Consider the following 13439-nt stretch of genomic DNA (forward strand, 5'->3'; position numbering starts at 1 on the left):
CCCTTGCTGTCTGGGCACCTAGCTGGGTACAGCAATTGATGGGGGTATATGAGGATGGATGGGTGGGTGGGTGGATACAGAGATGGGGTGAGGTGGGGGATGGGTGGATGGATAGATTCAGAAATAGGGTGAGGTGGGGGATGGATAGATACAGAGATGGGATGGGATGGGGGATGGGTGGGTGGCTAGATAAGAGATCGAGGGGTGTGGGGGGGATAGGGGTTGGACAGATACACAGATGAGTTGGGGTGGGGTTGGGGGGGGTGGCTAGATGCAGAGATTGAGGGGTGTGGGGGCATGGGTAGACGGATAGATACAGAGATTGAGGGTGTGTGGGGGGATTAGGGGGATGGATAGATACAGAGATCGAAGGGTGTGGGGGATATAGGGGGTGGACAGAGACAGGGTGGGGTGGGGGATGGGTGGGTAGATAGATACAGAGATCAAAGGGTGTGTGGGGGGGATGGGGAAAGGACAGATACAGATATCGAGGGGCGGGGGGGGACTGGGAGGATGGATAGATACCGAAATCGAGGGTGTGGGGGAATGGGAGGATGGATAGATACAGAGATCGAGGGTGTGTGGGGATGGGGAAAGGACAGATACAGATATCGAGGCGGGGGAATGGGAGGATGGATAGATACCAAAATCGAGGGGTGTGGGGGGGAATGGGAGGATGGATAGATACAGAGATCGAGGGTGTGTGGGGGGGATGGGGAAGGGACAGATACAGATATCGAGGGGTCTGGGGTGCTAACAGCCTGCTCCGACTGTGGCATGACCCCACCCCGGCGTGCGGGGCATCGGGGCTGGCTTCCCAGTGCAGCCGGTTCAGGGCCGGGGCAGAAGGCGGCTGAGACGAGGGTGAGGGCTCTCAGCTCCTGGGTTTTTTTTCCTTTCTGCGGTGTCTGTTTTGGGCGTTCCCGGGGGTGGGGGCAGCTTCACCACAACAGGCCGTGGGCACAGGGCGCAGGCTCTGGCCGGAGGACAGCCCCCGGCCTGGGCGGATGCAGCGCGAAAAGCAGATGCTCTGGCCATGTGAACCCGGGTGTGGCGGCTGATTGACACCAGCTGGGGGTCTGGCCCACTTGTCTGCTACTCCAAAGCCTGCCCCACGGGAGCCCCCCTCCCCAGGCATCAGGCCGTACAGTTGGACATGGATTGTGACGACAACACCCAGTGCATTTTATAAGGGGATGAAATTCTCAAGGCCTCGGCAAACCCAAGTCCTAGATTTCCAGCCAGTCTGACCTCTTGACCTCTTCCAGCCAGAGAATCCCCCCAGGAGCCCAGGAACTTGGAGGGGGGCGGCCTGTGGAACTCACTGCCACCAGAACACCGCGCTCCGGGACAATTATACAGAACAGGAGACTCTCCAGAGGTATAATAATGAGGATTAAAATAGAACCAAGCTACTGGGCAGGGATCTGAGCCTTGAGCCAACTGCTACCTACTACCCGGGGAAATATTCCCTGGGGGCAGGCGGTCCTAGAATCGCCCTACTAGGGGGTCTCCTTATGGCCACCGTCGCAGATGGGATACCGGGCTAGGTGGGCCCCTGACCTAAAGCAGGCTGGTGATTCCTGCATGTGAACTGGCACCAGACAACCAAGCTTCCTTTCTCTTGTTCAATTAACCCATTGGGCACTGGAGGGCTCCCCCCTTTCCCAGCTCCCACTGGAAATTCAGCCCCCTAAATCCCCCTGCAGGGAGGGAGGTGGCGATGTTTGCCCAACTCCGAGTGCCACCTTATGTGGCTCGGTGGGCTGCTCTGCAAGCGTCCGGCATTGAACACAGCCCTATCGAGATGCCCAAGCTAAATGGCGGAGTTGCCCTTCACTGCAGCAGTAGTAGGGCTTTTATCTTCTGCTTCATTTACACTTTGCCACCACAGCTGGAATTATTATTATTACAGCAGCTCCTAGAGCAGGGGTCTGCAACCCGCGGCTCCGGAGCCGCATGCGGCTCTTCAGCCTCCTTGTTGTGGCTCCTTTCGGCCTTGACAAAAGAAAGAGAAAAAAAAGAATAACGGTTATTTATTAATTTAATTTTTATTTATATATTATTTTATTTTTGTTTATTTTGTTGCACAGTTATCTTGGAGTTCGAGGTGATACTTTAACATCGAATTTTTAAAAAGTTTTATAATTTGTCAATTAAAATATGCGTCACATCCACATCTATAGCCCTCGCCTTTACCTGCAGGCGGCTTCTTGAGTGTGCGACCCCCGCGGTAAGCTAACCATGAATACATCCCAAAAAAGAAAAATCTCAGAAGAAAATAGAGAGTTTAATTCTGCATGGACAGATTCCTTTGCCTTCACTGCCAACGACGCTGGCTTACCTGTGTGCTTGATATGTGGCGAGAAATTAGCAAACAACAAAAAATGTAACGTTGAAAGACATTTTCAAAACAAGCACTCAGCATTTTCTGAAAAGTACCCAACTGAAGATGGGCAAAAGAGAGCGATTTCGGAACTACTACGGAAAGTTGAGCAGAGCAAACATACTTTCAAGAAGTGGATCAACTCTCCAAACTCAACTACAGCTGCTAGTTTTGTGGCAGCTCATGAGATCGTAAGGAGGGGGAAGCCATTCACAGACGGCGAATACATGAAAGAATCGTTCATAAAAATATCAGAGCATCTATTCTCCGAATTCAAAAACAAACAGGAAATTATTCAGAAAATTAAAGAAATGCCTCTCTCTGCAAAGACCGTCAAGGACAGGACCATTAAAATGGCAACAAACATCACCAGTAAGCAAATTGATGACATCAATTCAGCTCAAGCATATTCAATTGCCTGTGATGAGTCAAGTGATGTAAACGATATTGAGCAGACAGCACTGTTATGCAGATATGTGAACTCTGATGGGAAGAACTGATTGAACTCATACCGCTAAAGGGCCAAACGCGGGGACAGGACATTTGTGAGGCTGTTTTGAGTTGTCTAAAAGCCAAAGGAATAAACACCACTCACCTGGTGTCAGTGTCTACTGATGGTGCACCCAGTATGAGAGGAGCACAGAAGGGCTTTGTGAATTTACTTCAAAAGTCGCTGGATCAAGAGCTGATGATGTTTCACTGCATCTTGCACCAAGAAGCACTGTGCGCTCAAACATTCCCCCCTGAATGTGTGGAAGTGATGAACCTCGTTATTAAGATAGTGAACAAAATAATTGCAAACGGGTTAAACCACCGACAGTTTTGTTCATGGTTAGATGAAGTCGAGAGCGCATATTTGGATCTCCTGCTGCACAACAGAGTTCGGTGGCTGTCTAGGGGAGACGTGCTGAAACGCTTCGCTGCTTGTCTGGAACATGTGAAAACCTTCTTGGAAAGCAAAGGCCTCAGCTATCCCGAACTGGGAGACCTCAATTGGCTGGAAAAGTTTTATTTCATGGTGGATATGACAAGTCACTTAAACACGCTGAATAAAAATCTCCAGGGAAAGGGAAGCACGGCCCTGCAGTTGCTGGAGCATGTTCTGGCGTCTGAGCGCAAGATGACAGTGTTTGCCAGAGATGTACAGAGAGGTACGCTCTCTCACTTCCCCTCCCTGAGAGAGTTCAAAGAAGAGAACAAGCACATAAATTGTGATTATTTACACCGTGCAATTATGGCAATGCAAGCTGCATTTGGAGAAAGATTCAGCAAGTTCAGAAAGGAAAAAAACACTCTGTCCTTCCCTGTCACACCGCTGGACATCGACCCATCCCTGCTGAACATATCCGCATTCACAGGGATAAGTCAGCCCGATCTTGAAATTGAACTGGCCGACATAGCGGATAAAGACTTATGGGTGTCCAAGTTCAAAAGCCTGACAGCGGATCTCAAGAAGTCGCCCGTCAGAAGGCCACTCTCGCTAAAGAGCACAAATGGAATGAAACCCGAAGAGGATGAGAGCACACTGAAATGGACTTGTCAAAAAACGTTCCTAATTTTATGTTTACTTTTTTAAAACTGCTAAGCTGCAACTATATGTTTTTTTATATTAAAGTGGGCTACATTTTATTTTAATTTTACACAAATACGGGAAGGACTCAAAAAGGCCTGCATAGTTCAGTGTTTAATTTATTTCAAAGTAGGCCTACACATGCACACTGCACTTCTGTTTGTTGTATTCTGTTGTTGTAACAGGTAAAATTAAAAAAAGATTACAACTTTTGAAAGTTTATAAGCAGTGTTATGTTTTGCGGCTCCAGACTATTTTTCTTTAGTGGAAGAGGGGGCAAAATGGCTCTTTTGATAGTAAAGGTTGCCGACCCCTGTCCTAGAGAGACCAAGATCAGGGCCCCTGTTGTGCCGGGTGCTGCACAGACGCAGAGTGAAAGACAGGCCCTGCCTCAAAGAGCTCACAGTCCACGAGGGGAAACTGAGGCATGGAGGATGGATGTGATTGGTAGGAGGCGGCAGCAAGGCACATGCACTGCCTACTTCAACCCACAGGAGTGTGTGTGTGGGGGGGTGTTTTCACCTCCCTCCTCAGCCAGAGGACAGTTCCCAAGAGGAGGAGCCAATCTTAGCCCCGCCCATGAAAGCAAGACCCTGTCCCTTAAGGACCTGACGGGGGTGTAGTGTAACCCTCCACGGCTGAGTCCAGACTGGGATTTAGGGGAGCCCCCTAATGGCGACACCAGACCGCACAGGCTGGGCAGCCAGAGGGGCCCACAGGGTCTGTCTGTGTCCAGCAGCCTCATCAGTGACTGACCCAGCCGTGCCCTGGCTATGCCACTAGTGGGAGCAGGAGGCTTTGGTACCTCGAGCTGTGCAGTGGGCCCCTGCTACGAGAGGCCACAGCTCGTGGTGCCAAGGGAAAGTGACCCGGCGGGGGAGGGGGGAGTCCGATGGCTGCCACAGGGCACCTGGCACAGGGGGGTCCCAGCTACACTCGCAGGCAGCGCCAGGTGGGGATTAGCAGAGATTGGCCCTCACAGCTGAGTCACTCGGTGCAGGGAGAGTTCTAAACACTGAGGGGCTGGGGGCGGGCATCAGTGAAGGGGAAGGAAGTTTGGGGGGTGTATTCAAAGGGGGAGGCAGAAGGCATGAGCCAGTTGCATTCCCTTCCTCTGCTTTTCCCGGGGGAAGTGCAGCCCTTTGGTTGGCAACCATGTGAGTTTGCTGGGGTGGCCTCGGAAGAGCCAGGAATAGAACCCAGGAGTCCTGGCCCCCAGTTCCCCAGTGCTCTAACCGCTAGACCCCACTGCCTTCCTAGAGCTGGGGACAGAACCCAGGAGTTCTGGCTCCCAGCCCCCCGCTCTAACCGCTAGACTCCACTGCCTTCCCAGAGCTGGGGACAGAACCCAGGAGTCCTGGCCCCCAGCCCCCCCTCCCCCACTCTAACCGCTAGACCCCACTGCCTTCCTAGAGCTGGGGACAGAACCCAGGAGTTCTGGCTCCCAGCCCCCCGCTCTAACCGCTAGACTCCACTGCCTTCCCAGAGCTGGGGACAGAACCCAGGAGTCCTGGCTGCCTGGAGCTGGGACTTCAGAACTAGCAGGGACAGTGCTTGGGGACCAGTTTATCTGGACACCTCCCTACTCAAAGTTCCGGGATAAAATAGGACTCTGCTCCCTCCCTGGTTCTGTGGAACCCGACTCAGTTCTGATCCAGATCCCGGTTCCTATGAACTCTTCCTCACCCCCCAAAGCAGTGGGACTGATCCAGATGTGGTGAAGGGGGGCTTGGCAAGGTCAGAGCCTCCCCACCCCTCCCCGAAACAGCTCTGCCAGGCCAGATGGGACTTTCCCACAGGGGTGGGGGTGGTACTCTGTGAGTTATACCTCCTGGGGGGAGGCTCTAGTTACCCCTTCCCCCAAGGTCCCCACATGCCAAAAGCCTTAGTAGGAGGGGATGGGGGAGGAAGATCCCAGGCAAGGAGTCAGGACTTGTGGGTTCACATCCTGGCTCTGCTCCTGACTCTCTGCATGACCTTGGGCCAGTCCCTGCAGCTAGCTCCGTGCCTCACTTTCCCCATCTGTAAAATGGGAAGAAGTGTCTGTCCTCTCCCGGTCTGTTCCGACTGAGAGCTCTTCAGGGCAGGGACTGGCGCAATGGGGTGAGCCAGCCCCAATCTCAGCGGGCACCTTGAGACCCAGCAATAACCTCTGAAGCAAGGAGCAAATTATTGGGTTGCCTTAATATTCACTTCCCAGCTTGGGGGGGGGAGGCGGGTAAAGCTGGAGTTTGGCCCAGAAGCCCCTCCCCCCACAATTTTCCTGTAGGGCAGAAAGCAAATTGCCCAGAGCTGGATAGCTTGGGGGGGGGGGCATGACACGAGTGGGGGCTGATCAGCGGCCAGGCCTGTGGGACAAAAGTCAGCACCCCTCCCCTAAAGGAACCTCCCCCCAGCAGCAACCTCGGCTGTAGCGTCCCAACCCTGCTGCCTGGTTAATATTCCAGAGGCATCTGCCCACCCCTGGCCACCACCCTGGGGCTGGAGAAGCCAGGGGCTATTTTTAAGGCTTTTGTTTGGGGGGGAGGGGAAGATGGGAAAGCCAGAGAAACCAATGCATGGCAATGGGAAGTTCCCCCCCAAACACTGTGCCCATCTTGGGGCATTGGTCCCCTCCACCGGGGGGTGCAATGGGGGAGCCCCCCATGCACACATTGGCGTGGGGGGGTGCACCGCCTCCCCAGCAGATGGGGGAGGGACAACCCCCACAACCAGCTTCCTCCTGCAACATCCCACACCCTCCTTCTCCTCGTTGGTGGGTGTGTGTGGGGGGAGGAGACCTCCAGGGACCCCCACGATGACCCCCCCATACTCAATTTCCTCCCCCCGAAGCAAATACTCCCACCCCATCCGCCAGCAAATCGCCATTTTATTATGAAAACCCAGGGCGAATTTGATTTGGGGTGGGAAGAGGGGAGCGTTTACAATTGAGGGACAGGGACTGAGATCCTAGATGGGGGCGAAATCCAGGAAATGACATTAACCTGGGGCGGAGGTGGGGGGCTGGCACGGGAGTGAAATTGACAACGCGAGCGAGGGAATCGGGAGGCTGAGCATAGTAACAGGTTTTTCTGTCCACTCATCCATCTCCCTCTCGCTCTGGGGCTCAGCCCCACCGAGAGCGTCCCCCCGCCCCCCGCTTTATTTCTTTCCCCCCTGCCCCAGCCAAATCGAGGAAGGTCAGCAGAAGCGGGTCAGCGGGGTGCACTGGAGCCATGGACCAAGCCCGAGATCCGGGGACCCTCTCCCCCAAACCCAAAGGGGCTTTCAGAGGCATAGCGAGTGCCCTCAGTACCCTCCGTCCAGAGGGGGCCCTGCAAGGAAGGGGGCCCCTAAAAGTGGCAAAAAAATGTAAGGTATAACTAGGTAAGTGACATTTATTGATGCTATTGCACAATCCATGTCGGTTTTACTGACAAAACCGTGAAGTCATTATGATACATCATAATGCTATTGGCTACATCAGTTGTCCGTCGGTCAGTTTCGAATTTTAGTTGGACCCATTCAAAGAATGTGTATTTGCGTTCATAATGGCGGTCAGCGGATAAATGTTATTAATTTAGTTGTTTAGTTTTTTATTGTTTCCAACGCAGAAGCGTGCTTTGTGATGTCTAAGAGAACGTATAAGAGCAGAGCTAGTAAACGAAAGGCAGCAAAAGATGCCGAGAAGGAACTTAAGAAAATTCCAAAGTTGTCAACGTATTTTGCACTGCAATCCAACGTACAGGTACAGGCACTTGAAACGGACAGCGCTAGCAGCGACGAATCGTATCCAGAAGTGCTTCAAGTGAGGTCGAAGGTGAAGCCAATTGTTCTACCAAACAAACTGTGACAGATATTCCAGGTGCTGCCAGGAAAGAAGTATCTGAATCTGAACCACTGACTGATGATCCAGGAGATTGGCCGTCTATAATATCGGACAGGCAAGTGTGTGACATTGTTGCATGTGGCCCACCGCAGCAGAATTAAAGTTACAAATTTCCATTTAACGAGGAAAGACGGAGGTTCACAAGTACTCATTTCTATCGAACCATGGCAAATGGCGAGAAAATAAGACGTTCATGGTTAATGTACTCAGTTCAGAAAGATGCCATTTTTTGTTTTTGTTGTAAATTATTTGGCACTGGCGACATACCGCTACGTGGTGGAACATCTGCTTGGAAAGCACTGTCAAAAAGACTTCAGCAGCATGAAACAGGCAAAGGTCATCAAGACTGTATGGTGAAATGGTTTGACCTTCAGTCAGGCATAGTAAACCGTACATCTGTTGACCAACTCGAATTGCAAGCTTTTCTGAAAGAAAGAGATTTCTGGAGAAATGTTGTCAAACGCATGGTTAATGTCGTTATTTTCTTGTCCGAAAGAAACTTGGCATTTCGAGGAAGTAATGAAAAGCCCAGCGATCCTTCGAATGGCAACTTTTTGGGACTGTTTGAATTGCTTGCAAAGTACGATACTGTCTCAGCGAACTTTTACAGAGGATTAAGAAGGCAGAGATACATGTTCAGTACCTCAGTCCACAGATCCAAAACGAGCTGATTCAACTTGTTGCCAGTAACATTCAAGAGGCCAACATAGCGCAGCTTAAAAAAGCAAAATATTATTCAGTTATTTTGGACTGTACTCCCGACGTGTCACATGAAGAACAGATGTCTGTGGTGTTACGCTTTGTTGAATGCAACGGTGAAGATGGTGTCAATATTCGTGAAGCATTTGTTGGTTTTCTTAAGTTCATGATACAACTGGTGAGGGCGTATTTCTGCGCTTGCAGTTATCTCAACTGAAAACAAGATTGCCAGATCTCTGGACTATGACGCATTGATTAACCAATTTGCGGAGAACAAGGCTCGAAAGAAGCGCTTTGAGTATATACGGAATACATGTACACTGTAGGCCTATGTATACATAATATGAACCCTGTATATTGTATAAAATAAATACCGCATTCCAGTTTCTGCATTGTAAGGGGCCCCGGACATATGTTCGGAGGGGGCCACGTTCTTTGTTGCTACGGCCCTGGGGGCTTTAAAGAAGCCACCCAGGGCTTGTTCCCTCTCCCCATCACCGGCGGAATTTTTGGACTTGATCCTTTAAAAAAACCCACCACACACAGCCGCGGCCACGGCTGCAGAAGTCGCTCTCCCCGCACCCCACCCACGTCGGACGCGCCAAGGGCCAAGGCTGGGGGGGGCGTACACCGGGGTCTAGGGCTTTTGTGACGGGGTGGGGGGCAAAGGAGGTGATATAATTGCGGGTGCAGTGGGGGAGGAGGGGCTCCGATCTCTCGCTATTAACAGCCTCCTCGCTTTGTTTACTTCTCTCTGGGCCGGATCCGGCTGGACTCCGATATCAATCCGGATTGAGACATGGCAAGGGGGCCGAATCCTTCCCAGGGCTGACACGACTCTTCCCCGCACCGTGGAGTCCCTTCCCCATTTTCTGGGCGTGGGGGAAAGGGGAAGAAAGCAGAACCAGCGCCCACCCCCCCCCCGGGTAAGGGGAGCAGGATTGGGCCCCTCCCCCGCTCCAAAAGGTGAGGCCGCCCCGGTTTCAGCCACACTGGCCGGTCCAGAGGGGAATAAAGGGGCGCCCACACCCCATTTTAAGGGGGTAGCCAATCAACACCCCCCCAGTTGGGATTGGCCCCAGAGGTGGGTGCTGGGCACAGCTCTCCCCCACCCGATGGTTGGCAACAGCCCCCACCCCTCCCTTATTAGCCATTCCGCCCGCATCCTACCATCTTGGAAGGATACATATGAAAAAAATGTGTCCCCTCGCCCCCGATAAAGCCCGTTACATAAAGATACGTATGGGGGGGGTCTGCCCCAATCTCTTGTCAGAGCTGTTCTGTATCTACATCTACCCCTGCCCCCCTCCACCTCTCCGCAGCGAGAGGGGATCGAGAGCCACCCAGAGCTGGAAGAATTATCCCTGCCCTCCCCCTCCAGAGATTACGGTACTCAGGGGTAATTGCCCCCCCACACACACACACCAGAAAATACTGCAGTAGGAGCGGATCGCGGGGTGCCGGGCAGGTGGCTTTGTCTGCTGCACCCACCGATCAGACGCAGGGGCGCCCCCTCCCCTCCTACCCATTCTCCCGAGGAAGGGTGGGGGGGTTGGATGCATCCCTTCCTGCCAGCATCCCTGCTAGGAAGCATGTGTGCCCGCCCCCCCCCCTTCCCTCTCCCGGGGACTGGCGCAAAACGATCCCTGTCTGGGAAAACAGGAGGAGGGAAAAAAACACCAAACAGATGACAGCCCCCCCCCATTCCAGGTCTGAGCGCTGGGGGGGGGTGTCCATATTTCCAGAAATCTGAACGCTCTGCCGTTCCCGTCTCCCCAACCCTCCCTCTTTTCCTGACCCCCCCGCTCACCTCACCCCCCCCTCCCCAACTCCCTGCAGTTTAGCACGGAATTCAAAGCCAGAGAGGGTCAGTGGATCGGTTATTTACCTGGGGGGGGGGCTGTCAGATCTCACCAACCCCCCCAGGCATACACACCAGTCGAGAAACAATCAAGCCAGTGACTTACCTTTAGCGATCCAGCCTCCGGTCTCCTTCCAGCGGGCTGCTCCATTCAGCTGGTCCTATTCCACTCCGGCTTGAGCCATTTCGCTTTCCTTCACCCCCCCCCCCCCCACGCCCTCCCCCCACAAGGTGTTAGGAGATCGGAGCGAGCGATGGAGACCGGCGGGCAGCGTCTGCCGAGCTCGGGCTGGATTCGGGGGTCGGCTTCAACCTGGGGCGGATCGCTCCGGATCCTCTGCCCTGCAGTGTGCAGGGGCGGGGGAGGGGGGGTGTCCTCGGGTGGCTTGTTTTCCTCCCCGCTGGATGCTTCTCCAAACGGATCCCCTCCCCCCCCACAAAAATACAACAGAGGAAGGGGGAGAAAAATAGTCCAAGCCGGCTCCCCCCTCCGAATAACCCCGATCCCCCCCTCAAACCCCCCGGCTCTCAGGAGGTCTCCGCCGGGCGCCCAGTCCGCTCCAGCGCGGCGACGGGGTGTCTCTGGCTAGATCCACGCGTGACAGGCAGTCCGGGCATGCTGGGGAGCCAGCGTGCAAGCGAGATCAGCCCCGCCAGCCCTGCCCGCGCACACGCGGGGCTGCTGCGGGTGGGGACCCCGCAATTCCACGGAGCGGGGGGGAGGTTCGGGGCGTTTCTCGGCAACCTTCCTCCGGGGGTCCCCGTCTCCGGGACCTCGCAGCCGCTGGGCTCCTCCACCGTCCCCCCAGCGCCAGGAAGGGGGCGCAGCGCCCCGCTCTCCCGCCCCTCGGTAGCCCCGCGATCGGTGCCTCTCCGCCGCTGTAACTACAGAAACATGAACCGCTCCACATTTGCTACTTTGGCTGCACTGAGCATGCGCACCCGAACTGAGCATGCTCAGTAACCTGCGCTGTCGCCACTGCCCTCTCTCTGCCCTCACTTCTACTGGCGATTTGCTGCCTTCTCTTTCGGGGCGTTTAAAAGGCTCAAGGGGGCAAATCGCAGCGGGGGGGCTGCCAGGGTCTGAGCGGGGGGCAGAAATTTACTGGGCAGGGGGGGTCAAGCTGCTGCAGGTAGCGGCAGGAGAGAGGCTGAAGGGGAAAAATCGGGGGTGGGGGGTGGTAGCCGCTGCGAGACCCTGTGCGGGGACCAAACCCCCATTTAGGGAGGGGGGGGACAGTGGCCCCTCGGGATGAGCCACCTGCTGTGCTCGCAGATCTGGGGGTGTCGGGGTTGCGAGCGGGGGGGCACAGGCTGTTTTCAATTCTGCTTCGTGTCAGCCCCGGAGCAGGGGGCGGGTTCCTGGGGCTGGGTCTTAAAGGCACCTGCAGCCCAATTCCCAGACTGTCAAAGCTCAGACACCGCAGCGCCTCTCGATCCTGTACAAGTGCTGCGGGGCTGTTAGTGCTCCAGCCAGGAGACTGAATGTGGGAAATATTGTACAGACGCCCCCTCCCTCCCTCAGACTCTGCCTCTCACATTTTGACTATGGAAAAGTGTCTTCTATCAGTTTCGATGTCTATATGAAATCACTGCAGCTCCTTTCTCTTATACAACGTGCTGATTTGGGAACTCCCTCCCAGAGCCCACATGTCTGTACCCCCTCCTGTACCCGAATCCCCTGCCCCAGGTCAGAGCCTGCACCCGACACTCAAACTCCCCATAGCCTGCAACCCTCCCGCCCCCCAACTCCATCCCAGAGCCTGCACCCCAAACAGGGCCAGATTAACCTTTTGTGGGCCTGGTGCTAAACATATTTGTGGGTCCCCATGGGGGAAATGGGGACATGGGGCAGGGGGGCAGAGTCCTCAGAGCGAGGGACTGGCTGGGGGCAATGGGAGATGAGTCATGGCACGGCAGGGACAGCCCCACTCCACCCAGCCCAGTACAAGGGCACTGTTTACAAACCGGGAGCTGCCAGACCCACGCTGTCCAGCCCAGCCCTGCACTGCCATTGTGCTTCTTCCCCTTGGGGGTGGGCCCATGCTGCACCATGCTACCCCCTGCCCAGCACCCCTCCGACTCCCTACGCCCAGTGCCGCACCACCCAGAGACCCCCACAAACTCCCCTGCCCAGCACCCCTCTGACTCCCTACACCCAGTGCTGCACCACCCAGAGACCCCCACAAACCCCCCTGCCCAGTGCCCTCCCAGATCACTCTCCCACCCACTCAGAACCCCCAGACAGATCCTCTTACTGACCAGTGCCCCCCAGCTGAAGACCCCCCACAGCCCTCCCACAGCTGCACAGTGCCCCTCACCTTCCCACCCAGAGCCTCCCTACAGATCCCCTCACTGTCCAGTGCCCCCCCACCACAACTGCACAGTGCCCCGCACAGACCCCCCACACCTCCCAGCACCCACTCACACACAGATCTCCCCCACTGACAGCCCCCCAACACACAGATCTCCCCACCCCCCAGTGCCCAGCACCTACCCAGACCCACTTGAGACCTACTCTCCTACACCCTAACCCCCAGCCAGGCTGCCCAAGCCCCAGTTCGGTGTATTGGCAAGAGTCGGTGCACTGTACCGGGGTGGCCCAGCTTCTCCAGGGGACAATTTAAAGGGCATGGGGGCCCTTTAAATTGCCACCACAGCCACACTGCTGGAGCCCTGGGGTAGGGCTGTGGGGATCTGTGGGCTACTTACAAAAATGCGTGGCTCCCGTTGCTTCTATCATCCCAGCCCTTTAAATAGCCACTGGAGCCCCGCCGCTTCCCCAGGGCTCCGGCAGCTATGTACATGGCCAGGGCTGTGGAAGCAGGGGAGCCCCAGGCAGCTACTGCTACCCTGGTGGGGGAGGGAGGACTTACCATACCGGGTGGTCTGTACCCCCTGTACCCAGACCCCCTGCCCTATCTCCAGCCAACCCCTGCCGCACCCCCCTATGGCCCTGCTTGAAGCCAGCCAGCCCACCCCACCCCACCCCACCCCACACACCCTGTCTCCAGCCATTGCTGCACCCTTGCCCTGCCTGCAGCCAGCCCCATGT

The 13439-nt window shown here is 55.2% G+C and overlaps 1 pseudogene; it reads right to left on the reverse strand.

Moving 5' to 3' along the window:
• Nucleotides 1–11064, reverse strand: part of LOC120392923 — a 48333-nt pseudogene extending 37269 nt beyond the window's left edge.
• Nucleotides 11065–13439: the final 2375 nt, after the last annotated feature.

This window comes from Mauremys reevesii, unplaced genomic scaffold (genome assembly GCF_016161935.1).
Source record: "Mauremys reevesii isolate NIE-2019 unplaced genomic scaffold, ASM1616193v1 Contig124, whole genome shotgun sequence".
Lineage (NCBI taxonomy): Eukaryota > Metazoa > Chordata > Testudines > Geoemydidae > Mauremys > Mauremys reevesii.